At 39.0% G+C, this 14,440-nt stretch overlaps 1 protein-coding gene across 8 annotated transcripts in view; it reads right to left on the bottom strand.

Annotated features, from left to right (window-relative positions):
• The window catches only part of kazna (kazrin, periplakin interacting protein a), a 196,269-nt gene that overhangs the window by 39,451 nt on the left and 142,378 nt on the right, over nucleotides 1-14,440 (bottom strand). The window lies entirely within an intron of this gene.

Genomic DNA, 14,440 nt, shown 5'->3' with positions numbered 1-14,440 from the left:
AAGTAGGTAGTGTTGAGTGGTTTACACAGGTATAAATGAGAAAGACTTTGAGTCTACATTCTACTGCTAATTTGAATTTGGTGAATTAATAAATCATCATCACATTAAAAAAATACAACAATGGTTACCACCAAAAGGGCGTTTAACATAAAGAGCGTAACAGATATGTTATTGTCTAACCCTGCACTCTGGAGGCAAGCTCAGTGTGGAGTGGAGCACTCCAGATATGACAGGGTTTGAGTGTGGGGGGCAGGATGCGGTGGGGCAAAGACTATCACCTATTTTTCAGTGTCCACATAGCCTCTAGGTTAGCAAAAGGGATCAGGGTAGCGCCGCATTACAATGACAGAGTGGGAGCTTCCTGATAAGTCGTATCTTTTCTGCTCACCACTTCAGGACCCCATACAGCTCTAGGTCCTGCCTGGAAGAGGTGCCAACTTCTATCTCAGGGAAAATGTGATGCCCACAATTTACAGTGTTTATGTATGTGTAAATTTAAATAATTGGGGTATTTTAATAAATACTTTTTAATAAAACTTTAGTAACTTTTTTATATTGTACAAATACATTTGAAAATACTGCATACTTAATTTCTTGAAGTGATTTCAGTGGGCAAATGAAGTGTTTAAAAAAGCATTTAATATGATTTATAGATTGTTTAATAGAAAAGAAATAGCTACTTTTTTCTTATAAAGCTTATTAAAAAAATGTGACCCTCAGCAAGTCCACAGCATTGTGGAGTGTAGTGACCCTGAATCAGAAACAACATGATTACGGGTCTGGGGTTTTCAAATCATGTCAATTACATCATCCCACTTAGCAGCATTCACAGTCACATGAAGATATCGCGCACAAAGCTGTACTGCCACACAACTGTCAACAAAAACCTTCTGGCCTTAATTACTTCTCTTCTCAAGCAGGAACAAAGACATACAAACTAAAAACAATGATTCTGTCAGTATGTAGGAGTGTAAGCACAAAAACAGTTTGGCAACACAGAGTTGTTTATTTGAGTTTGGATTGGCGTGACTGTTCCCATCACTAGGGGTGGGTTCTTATAATCGATTCATCGATTAAAATCGATTCTGGCTTGGATAACGTAAAATCGATTCATTAAAATCCTGAATCGATTTTTTAATATAAATTTATTTTGCCCAAAATGCCAGAATCTCAGGTGAAATCTCACAAAATTTCAAGAACCACCAAACAGTTAAGACAGTAAATGAGAGCAGGAACACGGATTCTGCACAAAGACTTAAACACACAGCGGGACCCGCGGATCAGAATCAGTTAGATGTCGCTTTTCTCACAGTCGGGGCTGAAAGCCGACAGCTCGCTGACTCTGATCTGTCGGCGGGTCTGCGCTTTGTGTGCACGCCCTTTATGCGCCGATTCTAAAGCTGTTAGTTTGATCTCTCTCCAAACAATATTGACCGAACCAGCAGCAAAAGAAGATCCAAACTACGCTTCACATAAACATCGTCATGAATTCACTCAGACTTTTACTGTTTTGCTTCCACTGCGATGCACAGCTCTCTCTCTGTACTTCAAGAACAGTTTCCCTTTCTTCATTATTCGCTTGCTTGTTACGCACAAGTCTACTGTTGTTTACAGGCTGTCGGCCGCTGTTTTTTCCCTTTTACATTCTTCCGAAAAGAAAACCTCATTTCTGCTGTTCAATACTGAACAAATTTAAACTTTTTAAAATTATTCAAAATGCAAAACGCTGTGTCTGTAATAAAACCGCTGTAACTTCAGAGGTGATGTTCATATGTTGATTAATGGTTTTCTTTCGTTTTTGATGTACTGCAGAATATTTTTATAAAATCCCAGGCCAGGAAAATCACCTTCATGTTTTTCTGTGTTTTATCCTCAGCTACTTTGACACAAAGGCCTCTGCTGTGATGCTCACACCTGTGATAAAGTCTTGCGTGTGTCAGCTTCCTTTTTATTGATACAAAAATATGTAAATGTACTGATCTGAATTATAATATTTCTGACTGTCAAAATTTCCCAGATTTAAATCGAATCGAATTAAATCGAATCGTGGATCGAATCGATTCGGGGCCTTGTGAATCGGAATTGAATCGATTCTAGAAATCAGTGACGATACCCAGCCCTACCCATCACTGTGACGAAGGACAGCCTCCTGAGATCGACTAAATTGGCTGTTGAGTATCTAATCAGAACGCTGCCCTGCTGGCAGTTGATGTGCAACAGGAGTGGAAAGGGAAGGCTGATGAAGAACTGTAATCAGAGTTTGCTGTGTGGGTTTTTTATGTATATTACCAGAGGAAATTTTTAGAACACCCCAGTTCTTCCAGTTCTTATTGAATTTCAGTTCGAGTCCAATGAATAGCTTGAAATGGTACAAAGGTAAGTGGGGGATTGCCAGAGGTTAAAAAAAAGGTAAGGTTACACAAATCTTTAAAAAAAAAAGTACATTTCAGAATTATTCAAAGAGGCAGTTTTCAGGGAACAAGAAATGCATTAACAACTTAAGCTGTTCTGCAGCAACGCAGGTTGATCAAGTCTTGAAAGGTGGTGCTACCAATTTCTGGTAGGTGTCCCAACTTTTCTTGAGTACTTACAATTTCTTCTGTCTGCATAAAAGTATAGTTGAAACACACTGTGGTACCATGCCCTTGTAAGCTTTATTTAAACAGTGATGTACTGCAGATAGTTGTGTGCTACTATAAATATAGCGAGGAAAAAGGTAGGTAACAATGAAAGAGATACAGAACATCATAACCCTTTAAAGGTTAGGTCTTTCCTACAGAGAAATCACAAAGAAAGGCAAAGTGTCAGTAAGTATAGTCTTCTTCAGCATCCAAAGGCACTAAAAAACTCTGATAGGAAGAGATCCGGTAGACTCAAAGCCACAAAGAATCACAAAACAAGTTTCTGAGAGACAACAGTTTGTCCCTTGGCCATGAAACATGAATTGGCCAGCACAGTCTGCGAACTTAAACTTCATCGAGCTGGTTTGGGATGAACTGGACGGAAGACAGAAAGCACATTTATGGGAACTTCAGCAACAGAGTGGAGAAAAACTTTCTGAAGAATATTTGGTTTCTAATTGAATTCCATAAGTTCTTTTAAACTTTGGTTATTTCTTCTATGCTTGCATTTCATAGTACAATGAGACATTGAATATCTTGATTTTCAATTAAAAAACAGGAAGAATTTGGGTACTCTTAAACTTTTGACCAGTACTGTACTTCAGATCATGTGGCTTATCGTGTGTGCAGGCAACCAATAAGCAGGCGCTAGTTTACGTCACTCTTTATGTCGCGTTTGTCACATAGTAACTTTCTCCAACTTGACTGCTTATCTGTGTTTGCTATTTTTATGATGGCATTGTGTGATGGTTAAAGTCCAGTTTATTACTTGTAAATGTTGATATTTCTTTCCTTGTGCAGTTGAGGCAATATCGCTGTTGTTGCTATGTATGGATAGAGATGTAGAACTACATATTGGAGCTAGTGTGGCCTTGTTACTTTTGGGTTACGTTTATCTTATATACTGATTTCCAAGCTATGATTTAGTTATTATTTCATGTCATATTTCAATACTCTTACCTGTGATGTGCAATACATTTAAGTATTATGCTGGCAGAAATATAGCTGGATATATGTTACACTGTTAATGTGTTTATTGTGTTTATTATGTTATTTATTTCTTTTTAAAGTACCACACACATGCAGACAAGACTAGAGGTGTAATTTACACATTTTCAATGAAGGATCATCTGCACGGCCGCCTGGTGATCACATTGTTCATTAACAGGCAGAATTACACACTCCTTATATCCATTCCAATCATAACCTCAGAACTAGATGGGATGAGATGATGTATATATATATCAGTGGTGGCCGTCGGTTACCTCTAAGACTGGGATTTTACTCTCTTGCTAATTTGCACACATACAGCTAGGGGTCGTAGTTGTTGTTATTATACTACTATTATACTACAACAAATTGGAGAGTACTACAGTGGCAGTGCAGAGCCCACATACCCCCTCTAATGACATAATCTACATCTCTTTGACCCTTAAAGACCCTCTCATATTTGCAGATGCATAAAATGTAAAATGCAATCAAATTTTTTTCTCTTTATTTTCTTTTTCCCCCAATTACAGTTAACATCTAAGCCTAACATACCAGATGTATGACACATTTTATTTTTCCTTTTACATTATTTCCATCTGTTTTCTGTCGCTTGACTTTGTGACCCTACATCTGGGTGACTGATTACTTCTTTGTGAATAAAACTGTAAAACTGTAACTGTAAGCTAAATGCTGAGTCAAATAGGGCATAGAAGACAAGTGGTGATAAAAAGATCACGCAAACCAGTGTTGATTGCACCAACACTGAACAAGGGGAATTTGCGGCTTGTCAGATCATAAATTATATGGCACCCTCAGTTCAGACACATAGAGAAAGAAACTAATTTTGAAACAGTAAACGTAATACATAATTACTCACTTCACCAAACAGCCACCGTTACTACGTAAGTGCTGTTTAACCAGCATTATAAAGGTTGCTTCTTCCAAACTACATGTTAGCATGGTTGTTACTTCACTGCCATTTCAATTTAGAGCTAAACACACACACAAACACACAAAAGCACGCATGCACACACACAGGCAAACACCAGTGACCACTTGCAGGTTGTAACAAGATATGAACATTTATCTACTCCTTGAGAGGAATTTGCAAACCTGACCAACAGTTATTTACTCAACATTATCATTCAGCTGGACTGACTGATTTACGTTTCTGGCAAGCTGATAACTGTACTGCAACATTTACTCCTCTGTTTTCCCTCTTTTTTTCTTCCTTTGTTCCAACCAGAATATCCTGGAGGACACATCTGCTTCTATAGCTGTACTCCACTATGTTTAGCGTCTGGTGTTTCAGAGCTTTTTGCTGAAAACGGTTTCCTTCAGTGGCTGAAGGTGTGTTTTTTTCCTCTTCTCCTTTAAAGCTGCCAAGCTGTTCACCCACAGATCAAACTTACATTTTTTATTCAGAGTGGTCTACAAACACTAAGGGTCATGAACAGGAACCATTTATCTCTGGTTTGAGTTCTTAAGTGGGGCACAAACCCTGCAAGCTTTGAGGCCTCTTGGCATTTGGCAGTCAAAAGCTAGGAACATGGAATGTCTAGTTTGCACCCAATCATGGTTTGCAAACATAATCCATTTGAGACTCAAGTGACAGACGGAACAACTGAAATAGGTCATTGGTCAAACCAGCAGTAAAGCTGTGGAGAGCAAGACTATGGACAAGCGGTCTGAAAAGAAAAGCTGTTTATGGCCTTTGAAACAGACCAGAAAATCTCTGCATAGCCTTTTATAGTTCAACAGACACTCAAATGAAGCACTCAAACTCACTGCTGTTTACACTAAGACAATGAAAATAAAAAGATCTGAAAACTATGGGCTTCATCAGTCTAATAACAGAGTAAGTAATACTGTAAATTATTAGGTTTTCATGTAATCATATGAGTCTGTTCAGCTGAACTTTAACTTCATAGTAAATAAATCCTCTGATAATAGAACTAAAGTAGCATCCCTGGGAGAGTTACCACATTTTACATCATTCTAAATCATGCTAAATCAAAATTAAAAATACAATTTTGAACATTACGTTTTACAGCAGAATAACCAAGAGGAACATGTAAGTAAATATCAGTTATGACAGCTCTTAAATGTTCTTCTTGCCCTGTACTGGGGTTGTTTACCCTCCCTGATATTTTGAATGTTTCAGTCTCTGGACTTGCAATTGTATTGGGCCTACAGCTGAGCTGTTTATAGCTTGTGTTTGTCTAAATGCTCATGTTTCTCACCCCATGGGGCATCTCCTTACTTTTCTGATATGATCTATACAAACATATCCCTAGGTGCAATAAAACTGAATTATACATTTATAGAACTCACTGGATTAACACACTGATGCAATCTGCTTTTGCACAGGTTTATCTGCCAGTTGTTAGTCAGCTTAAACTCACAAAAAAGAAAAGCTTTAACCTCCTGAGACCCTTCATCCTTATATAGGGATACAACATTTAGACTTATCTGCACTTCATACATTCATTCTGGTCAATAAAGCAATTTGTTGCCTTCTTAAACACTGGTGACTTTATTTTAAAAATTAGTTTCTGTTAAACAATGATGCTTAGTTTTCACACTTATCAGGTCCAACTAATCCTAAATAGCTGGAGACTTAAAAACATGCAGCTAAACATGCGCTCAAGTCTCAGAAGGATACATTGCAGGAAACTATAAAGTGCCGAGAACCGTTTAGTTTAATGGTTTTTGCAACGCAGCATTTACTGAATTCTTTAAAGAAGACAAATGTACAAAGCTGGATTTTAAGACCAAAATCCTTTTTCACTGGCACATTCTCAATTTTCCTAGTAAAAGCATTAACTTGGGATTTTTTTTTCTTCATGTTTTTTCTCTACCTAGAAATAGTCAAAATTGTAAACAGAAATTCTTTAAATAGTAACAGTTTAAAGTGTATCTCTGACTTAAGCTTTATGCAACTGTGAAGAGCCATAGGGATTAGACCGGGGCTAATGACGACTGATCTTTGTCTCTCACTCGAATGGTGAAGGAATATGTGCATTTATTGACCTCCCTCCATCTCTGCAGTCGTTGTGTTCAGACTCCCTGAACGTACTCGCCTCTAGTTATTGTGATTCATTGAAACAGTAAATAAAATCTCCATCCCCAGCCGCTGATGGAAATGATTGCTAAAGTGTGTGCATTTGCATAAAAGCAGCAATGCATCAGCTGACGTTCAGCTGGTCCCACTGAATTATGAATTTGATCAGTGTCATTTCCTATTTATGTGATTTAAGCAAAATGTCTCAAGCCGTCTTCCTAAATAATGCGGCAGCCTAGGTGTGACAGGTTTGGTATGGTGGAAAACAATCATAAAACACCAAAACTTCTCTGGGGATACAAAATCCATCATCCTTTCTTCATGAATGGTGAAAAAAAGAAAATGAAAATTGGAGTAGAACAGAGACCCTCTGAAGATTGAATTAGTCTTGAACTCTATTATTTTTCTGGGCCTACAAGAACTATTTAGCCACTGCACTAAGTAGATCTCCTTCCACAGGAACACACCGTGTTTCCCAGGGGATTACTGTTGATGATTATATGTCAATACAAGGCCATCTCCATCTTTCTCTGTCTCCTTTCTTTGTATCATCGGCTTACTCTCCTTTCCTGTGTTCTTCTTCCATGCTGCAGTTCCCATTTCTCTCACTTGTGCCAAAACTGCAAGCCTCACAAAATAAAGTTGAAAAAAGGGTCCAGCAATCTGTCAGAGAGTCCTGTGGCCACGAGGCAGCTGAGATTGGACCTGGCTGAAACAGCAATGGAGGTTGAAAATTGATAGGGAATGACAGTAAGCGTCTAGAGGGGGGTAATTTTTAGATTGGTTTTCCCTCTTTAGAGTGAATGGGAGAAAAAGACAAGGTGGGGTTCGGTTTTTTTTTGCCTGATACTGGAGACAAAATCAATTAATGGGCCAATTGTTCCCATAGAATTCTCATTCAGCCAGCTTGCAGACTGAGGACATACAGACCCACGGTACAGCACAGAAGATGGTGTCGTTACTGTGACAGGCAGCTTTACTCCAGCACACATAGAACATAATGGCTCCAACTTATTGTGTGCAGAGAACCATGTATAAATATTGGACCAGGAACACTTAGAATGGAAATTCTAGATCGAATGTTTATTTGATATTAACTATGTAACTGAGCACATTATTATTATGCCACTTTGATTTCTCCAATATGTCTCATTTCCCAAGTCCAGTCATAGTGCAACATAATCGTATCCTTTTAAACCCTTTGAACATGCCATACTGTATGACAGGAAAATGCTGTAAAGTGCCAGTAAGCCTAGATGAAAAGGTATATGTGTAGTTTGGAAGCATAGCATACTTTATCACAGGACTAAGGGAACAACCCAAATAAGGAATGTGTTAAATAAGAAAAGGAATGAAAGAGCAGCTGGGGTCAAGAATGTGACGGAAGGCAACAGCCCACATCCTCTTATTTGTTCGCGCTTGGCAGCTAAGCTATAGCCTATGCTTGAATAATTGCATTCAAACAAACGCTCTCTAAAATCCATTCAGAGATGCTTTGCTGGGTTAAAAGCTTAAACCTTCTTTTGAATAGATTTAAAAACAAATACATTTACGATAATGCAATTAAGGGGGCTTTTTTCTGCAGGTTATAAAACTCATTCTTTTGTATCTAACTGACGCACACAACTATGTGCATTGTGAGCACCATTACAAGCCAAAGTGGATGCTCTGTGGGCAGCAGTGGAGCTCTTTGAACACTTTTCAGTCCTGCCAACACTTTTGCCAAATGTCACACATATTTCTAAGTGCTTAATCATAGCAAGAAATAAAACCACTCAGATGTTTAATAAGTTAACAACTACCTAATGTTTTCTATATAAATAATATATTTTTGAACCCTTTTGACAAATTAAGCCCCACAGACTTGATGTTCGTGTTCCCTTTAAAGTCTTTGTGACAGGGCAACACTTAGGCTCCTATAAAATCTATAAGGATCAGCAGTGTTACTCCATGGGAAACTACATGCACAATACCCTTAAGGCTAATGCACCTTCTCAAGCAGAGTTTCATTTCCTCATAATGATTTTATTCCAGGAAAAAGCACTTAAGTCTCATATCAATGGCTGCGCTCTGCAGCCAGAAAATCAGAAATGAGAGATACTGAAACACCTGTGCAATCAGTGGTGCTAAGGATGCTTTATTGCCATTTGTTTCATCTAAGCTCAGCAAAAAGACTTACCGGGAAAAACTCATATGTGCTTATCCCTACACATTAGCGAATGCATGGTGGGATAATAATTCATGTTTGCTCTTTAAAAGCAGCCATTATCTTACCTTTCATTCCTATGACAATCTGAGTCCTCTGGGAAAAGTAGAGCCTTATAGTTCATATATATATGTATGCCAGTTTGTTTTATATTATGCTATATATTTTTTGAGATTCGTTCATCACAAATATCCATTTCTATTTGAAGGCACCTATTTTTGTAATACTTCCTCTATATACCGCCACAAAATTCAGACCATGAGCTGTTCCTTTTCTTCTCCATACTTTTCTTATCCTGTCATAGTGGTACAAGTTCATTTTAGTTTCATCTGTCCAAACAATTTGTTTTTCCCTCGAGAACTGTGCGGGCTCTTTCAGATGTTTTTTTCTGGCAAAGTTTAATCTGGAGTTCTTGAGTGTATCAAGTGGTTTGGACCTTTTTGAAAACCCTGTGTAGTTAGTTTCACGAAGGTGTCTTGTGATTGTAGACTGATAATGAGACACCTACTTCTCAAGAGTCACTGACTTGGTTAGATGAGTGAAGGGTTCTTGTCCAGGTGATGACCCACCTTAGTTGTTTTCTGTGCTTTCTTTTTCTTTGGTGTTGCTGAGCTGGCCAGTGCATTCCTTTTTTTAAGAACATACCAGATTGTTCATTTGAAACATCTGAAATGATTTTCAGATTTTTGTTTTATCTGTTCCAACTGTCAAGGAATAATGAGGGAAAAGGCTTCACTTGGCCATGAAAGTGCTTGGCAGTCAATTACCCAATTACTTTTGAGCCTCTGAAAATTGGGCCTGTGTTTAAATATGTCTGTAATTCCTATTTCAAGGGGTTTAACAATACGTCTGTTGAACCCCTTGAATTAAAGCTCAAAGTCTGAACTTCAATCACATCTTGATTGTCTGATATAAAATCAGCTGTGGTGGTGTACAGAGGTAAACTTAAATATCTGTCATTTTGCGAATACTTATGGACCCAGCTGTAGTAAACACCAACTAAGCCTAACCTAAATCAGTCCGCAGTTTATGCATCCACACAGAGGAAACATTTGCATTAATAAAGTCAGGGAAATTACATGATCATGAATATGCTAAATGATTTTTTTATGACGTACAAAAAGAAAAGAACCCAGCTGTTGATCGTGGAAACTCTGTATATAATATATAGGAAAATTGTATCAGCTGATACACATAAACTGTAGAAAGGGGACTAAATCTTCCCTTTAATGTGGTTTCAGCTGTCACCCATGATTTATTTAATATTTCAGTGTTAAATACAGTATGATCGCCAGGTACAAATGAGGTGTTAAACATCTGCCAGAAGGGCAGCAAAGGTGACGTACGTCACTTTCACACGCAGCTTCTCAAGCAAGTGAAAACACGTGCACATTTCCCATCTGGTCCCACACACATCACTCAGGGCAGACTGCCCGCATTTATATGCCTTTCATCTCAAATGAGATGCTAGAGTCATTAATAAAAGACTCTGTGGGTCTCTGTCTCACATGTACACACAGACACACACACTCAGTTTTATGGACCATTGATAGCAAATTCATCAGTGGCTCATGACGGTTGTAATGCCTAAGTCTGACGAATGAAGGCGGCCTGCAGTGTCTGCTCTGTCTGGCAGTGCTTTGCTCTGGATTAGCTAGTCAATTCTCATGAGCTGAACAATCTCCCTGCGTTGCCTGAGGAGATGACAGGGTCACGGCTGATGAAAATGAAAGGGAAAAAAAAATTAAAAATCACACCTTGCCTTGGGGCACTCCATCATAGAATTCAAACTCTAATATTATATATTAACTGAGACAATGATGGAGAAAGATTGGTATTCAGGATAAGACCTAAGGGAATAGGGGTTGCTATTTATTGACAACCACACCAGCATGGAAGCTTAAGCCTCCACTCCCCGCGATCTTTAGCCTCGCAAAGTGTGAAAATATCTGATTTTTTAATGAGTGAGTGTTAAATGAGAATGTTTCACCCCCTATGAGGGTTCACTGTGCACAATCGATTGCTTTCACTAAACAAACTACGACCCGTTCGAATTCCAGGAATTCCAGGTTGTCATTGTTAATTCAACTCAAATGCATATAAATGACAATGTCGTTCACTGCGTGGCTTCCTGCCTTTCATTCCAACACTGTCGATCAAGTAGTCTCTGCTTCAACATCCAAGAATCTGACATCCACATGCTGGCAAGCCCATTTCATGCTTCAAGTCCTTGGAGTAATGGGGGCCGAACTTGTGTGAGAGTGAGGGGTTAGGAAAAAAATGATCAGAGAGAAAGATAGGCAGTAATCTCAGCCGCATTCCACCACAATCTGCGTCCGCCGGTTTAAAATCGTCACTGTGGATGGTACCGGCCACAGTTTTAAGAAAGCCGCAAAATGCAAATACAGTCACTTTGGCATATGAAGCTACTACAATGTAACTGTGTCTAAAAGAAAAAAGATGCATATTCTCTCAGTTTTCTTTGAGGGGCTTTGGCAGGGGAGATTTAAAACAGTCTTTATTTTGGTGCCCTTTAACACAGTTACATAAGCAGCCCTCTTATTTTCACAGTCTGTATTCGTACTAAAGTGATAGTAATCCATGGGTTTGTTTCAAAGGCTGCAGTCATCTAAGTTAAAAACCCAAACAGTGAGATTATCATCCTTCAGAAACCGCAGATGGACAGATATATGTGAGAGCTCTTTGATTTTTCTTTTTTAATTTTTCAAATTAAGAGCAGAATTTCCATGACACGTGAAAGAAAGATGGCTTAGGTCAACAGGGACAGACGATTAGATTACTTGGTAAGAGCCTGAACTGATGGAGCGACTGGAGGAGTCCAAGATTGCAAATGTGCAAAAATGTATATCCTTTCACAAACGTGCAGAAATGACAAAGTGCAAGCTAGCAACTATCCTCCTGCCACAAATTCCTTATTAGACTATTTATCGTCCTCCAGCATTTTGTATTAGTAGGCAATCGGGTAGTAAATAAATGCTGCTGAGTCCAACCAGAGCCAAGTCTAAGTTACTGTAATTGCAGAAATGTGCACTATTTGCTTATTCATGGGGATAACTAATTAGGTGTACACTGCTATCTAAGGTGGCGTATAATGAATTGGTGCTTTGCTAAGGTGGCTGTGCTAGATATACACTACTGTTTGTGGTTTTATTCTTGGACAGCTTACACCAGACACGATGAGCATGTTAATTAGTTGCACCGGGCCAGGCAATAATAACTGTCATGTTTATGCTTGATGAGCTGTGCTGGTAGTATAAGATGTAAAAACATGCCATTCATAATGTCATGATATGAAAAAGTCTCTATCAACAATTAACTTGTGTTCTAACATCTATTACAACTATCTTCCTTTTGGTTCAATTATATTATTGCACATTGTGAATGAACACTGTGCTATTGAACTTTATTTTCTCCTGGGTGTTGCTGCTAAACACACAGCAAACAAATTAAGAATTAATTTTGTGCATGAGTGGGATAGCTAGTTAGATGATAACATATCAGATTCTAATGACACAGGAGGAATACATTTTTTGGAGATATATTGTTGGGGTTTTTTAGGTAAGCATTCAGAAGAAAATGATTCCTCCTAATGATTAGGTGGACAAATGAACTGAGACAGGTAGCTAAGAGGTGTCTGGCTGTTATTACGACAAAGCAGGTGTGAAGTGCATGCATGTGTGTTTGTGCGCATATTGTTAAAAATGACCTTTGGTCCCAAAGGCTCACACTATTCTTATTAATAGTCTGGGCCATGTGAGAGGCCAGACACTGTGTCACCATGGATATTTCATCAAACTGTTGAGTCTACAAGCACACACACGCATACACACACAAAGTCAGAGTACCTGCATCAGGTTGCCATTGTGATGAAAACCAGCAATCTATAATTTCAACAGAACACACACACACACAGACACACACACACACCAATAAACAAACAAAGTGACAAAAATAAAAACAGCCATCTAGAAATGTCACGCCAAGATGACAATGATGATTTGGTAGCCAAATTAGGATATGGAGCCACCAAAACAATCCCAGTTGATTAGATACTGGGAGGGAAATATGTAGCTAATGGTTATGGAGTTACATTTATTCAGTTTTCAAACTGACTAGCGACTCAGCTGACAGCTTCTGCAAACAAAGCCACGAGATTGAAAAGACTGTCACTGCAAATGTGTGGCACCTTTTCAGTGACTTACTGAGAGCAAGTTCTGTCATCCAGCCATGTATATTTGATGAGCTGTGGAGGAATGGACAGTGTCTGAAAACAGCACCCAACAGAGGGACCAATTTGATTTGTGACAGTGACAAAACAAGCGGCCAAATTAATCTCAGTTTTTATTTAATGCTGTGGAGTAAATGTGATTAGGCACCAAGGTGTTCAAACAGAGAAATAAATGCAAGATAATAAAAGCCCCAATCAGACCGCCTCATTGAAAAACAAAATTACCTCTCGCGCTAAGATAGTGGCAAATCAGACTTACCAAGGCGCATGATTATTATACTTTCTTTACCATTATCCCTGACTTGATTCCAACAGGCAGCTGATTATCTGTATCTTGTTCCAAATTGTCATCTGTCTGCCACAACGGGAAGAAACTGGCTGGTACATGCGAGAGCCGCTTGCTGCACTCACCTGCAGCACAGGCGCTGAAATAACTAGGACAGAAATCAGCTACAATTACGCTGTCAAAATGAGCTGACTGAAAATACATGCAGGCTCCCAGGCATAATGCACTGATTGACATAAACGCATAAATGGACGTGTGCAAGCCTTTGGAGGCACATACAGGCATCAGCACACAAACAGAGCTCACCTGATCCTTACTGAGTGTCAGGTTAGTCAGACAGCAACAGCCTGTCCTGTTTTACAGCTAGCTTTATAGAGAGTACCCATCTACGGGGTTAAGACCAATCATGTCACTCCTCTGAAGCACTGTTTTCTCTCTGGCTGACAACTGTGAGACAAAAATGAGCGGTGTAATCTGCAATGATTGGGGGTGTGGATGGTCGAGTGCTGGCAGAGGTAAAGAACACAGGTTTGATGTGGCGAGAAGATCAAAACCAGAAGATTGTGCTGCTATAAAAATTATCAACAGCTACGACCACACAAAATCTGCTGCTATGGTTATAAGTAGAAACGTCTGCATGACTAATGCTGTCCAATTCCAGTTTACAAAAACCGGCCGCAAATTACCTACGTGGTAATCACAGGGCACGCTGGAGAAATTTGAGACGGAAAGCTGAGTAACTGTGCACAATTGCAAATACATAACCACACCTGGGATAGTAAGGGTTGGGCAAAGACGGCCTTCCATATCCTCTAGGTGTTTCTTTTAGCGTAAATGCACCTCTTGTGTCACAACCGCACCTTGAGGTTAAGAAGATTTACATGACACGCTTGAAAAATATACAAGAACGAAAACAAGCTTTGCTAATCTGTTCTGTTATGTGAACTTTTACCTCTGTGCTTGGAATATCTTTAGTCCAAGGTTGAAAAGCCGCTCAGCTACCAGTATGGAGATGCAATGCAGG

The sequence above is a fragment of the Aulonocara sp. 'chitande type north' Nkhata Bay genome, linkage group LG20 (assembly GCF_057382095.1).
Source record: "Aulonocara sp. 'chitande type north' Nkhata Bay isolate Kocher_YH1m ecotype deep benthic linkage group LG20, A_spYH_male_GT1.1, whole genome shotgun sequence".
Lineage (NCBI taxonomy): Eukaryota > Metazoa > Chordata > Actinopteri > Cichliformes > Cichlidae > Aulonocara > Aulonocara sp. 'chitande type north' Nkhata Bay.
This window is presented reverse-complemented; position numbering and strand designations above follow the sequence as displayed.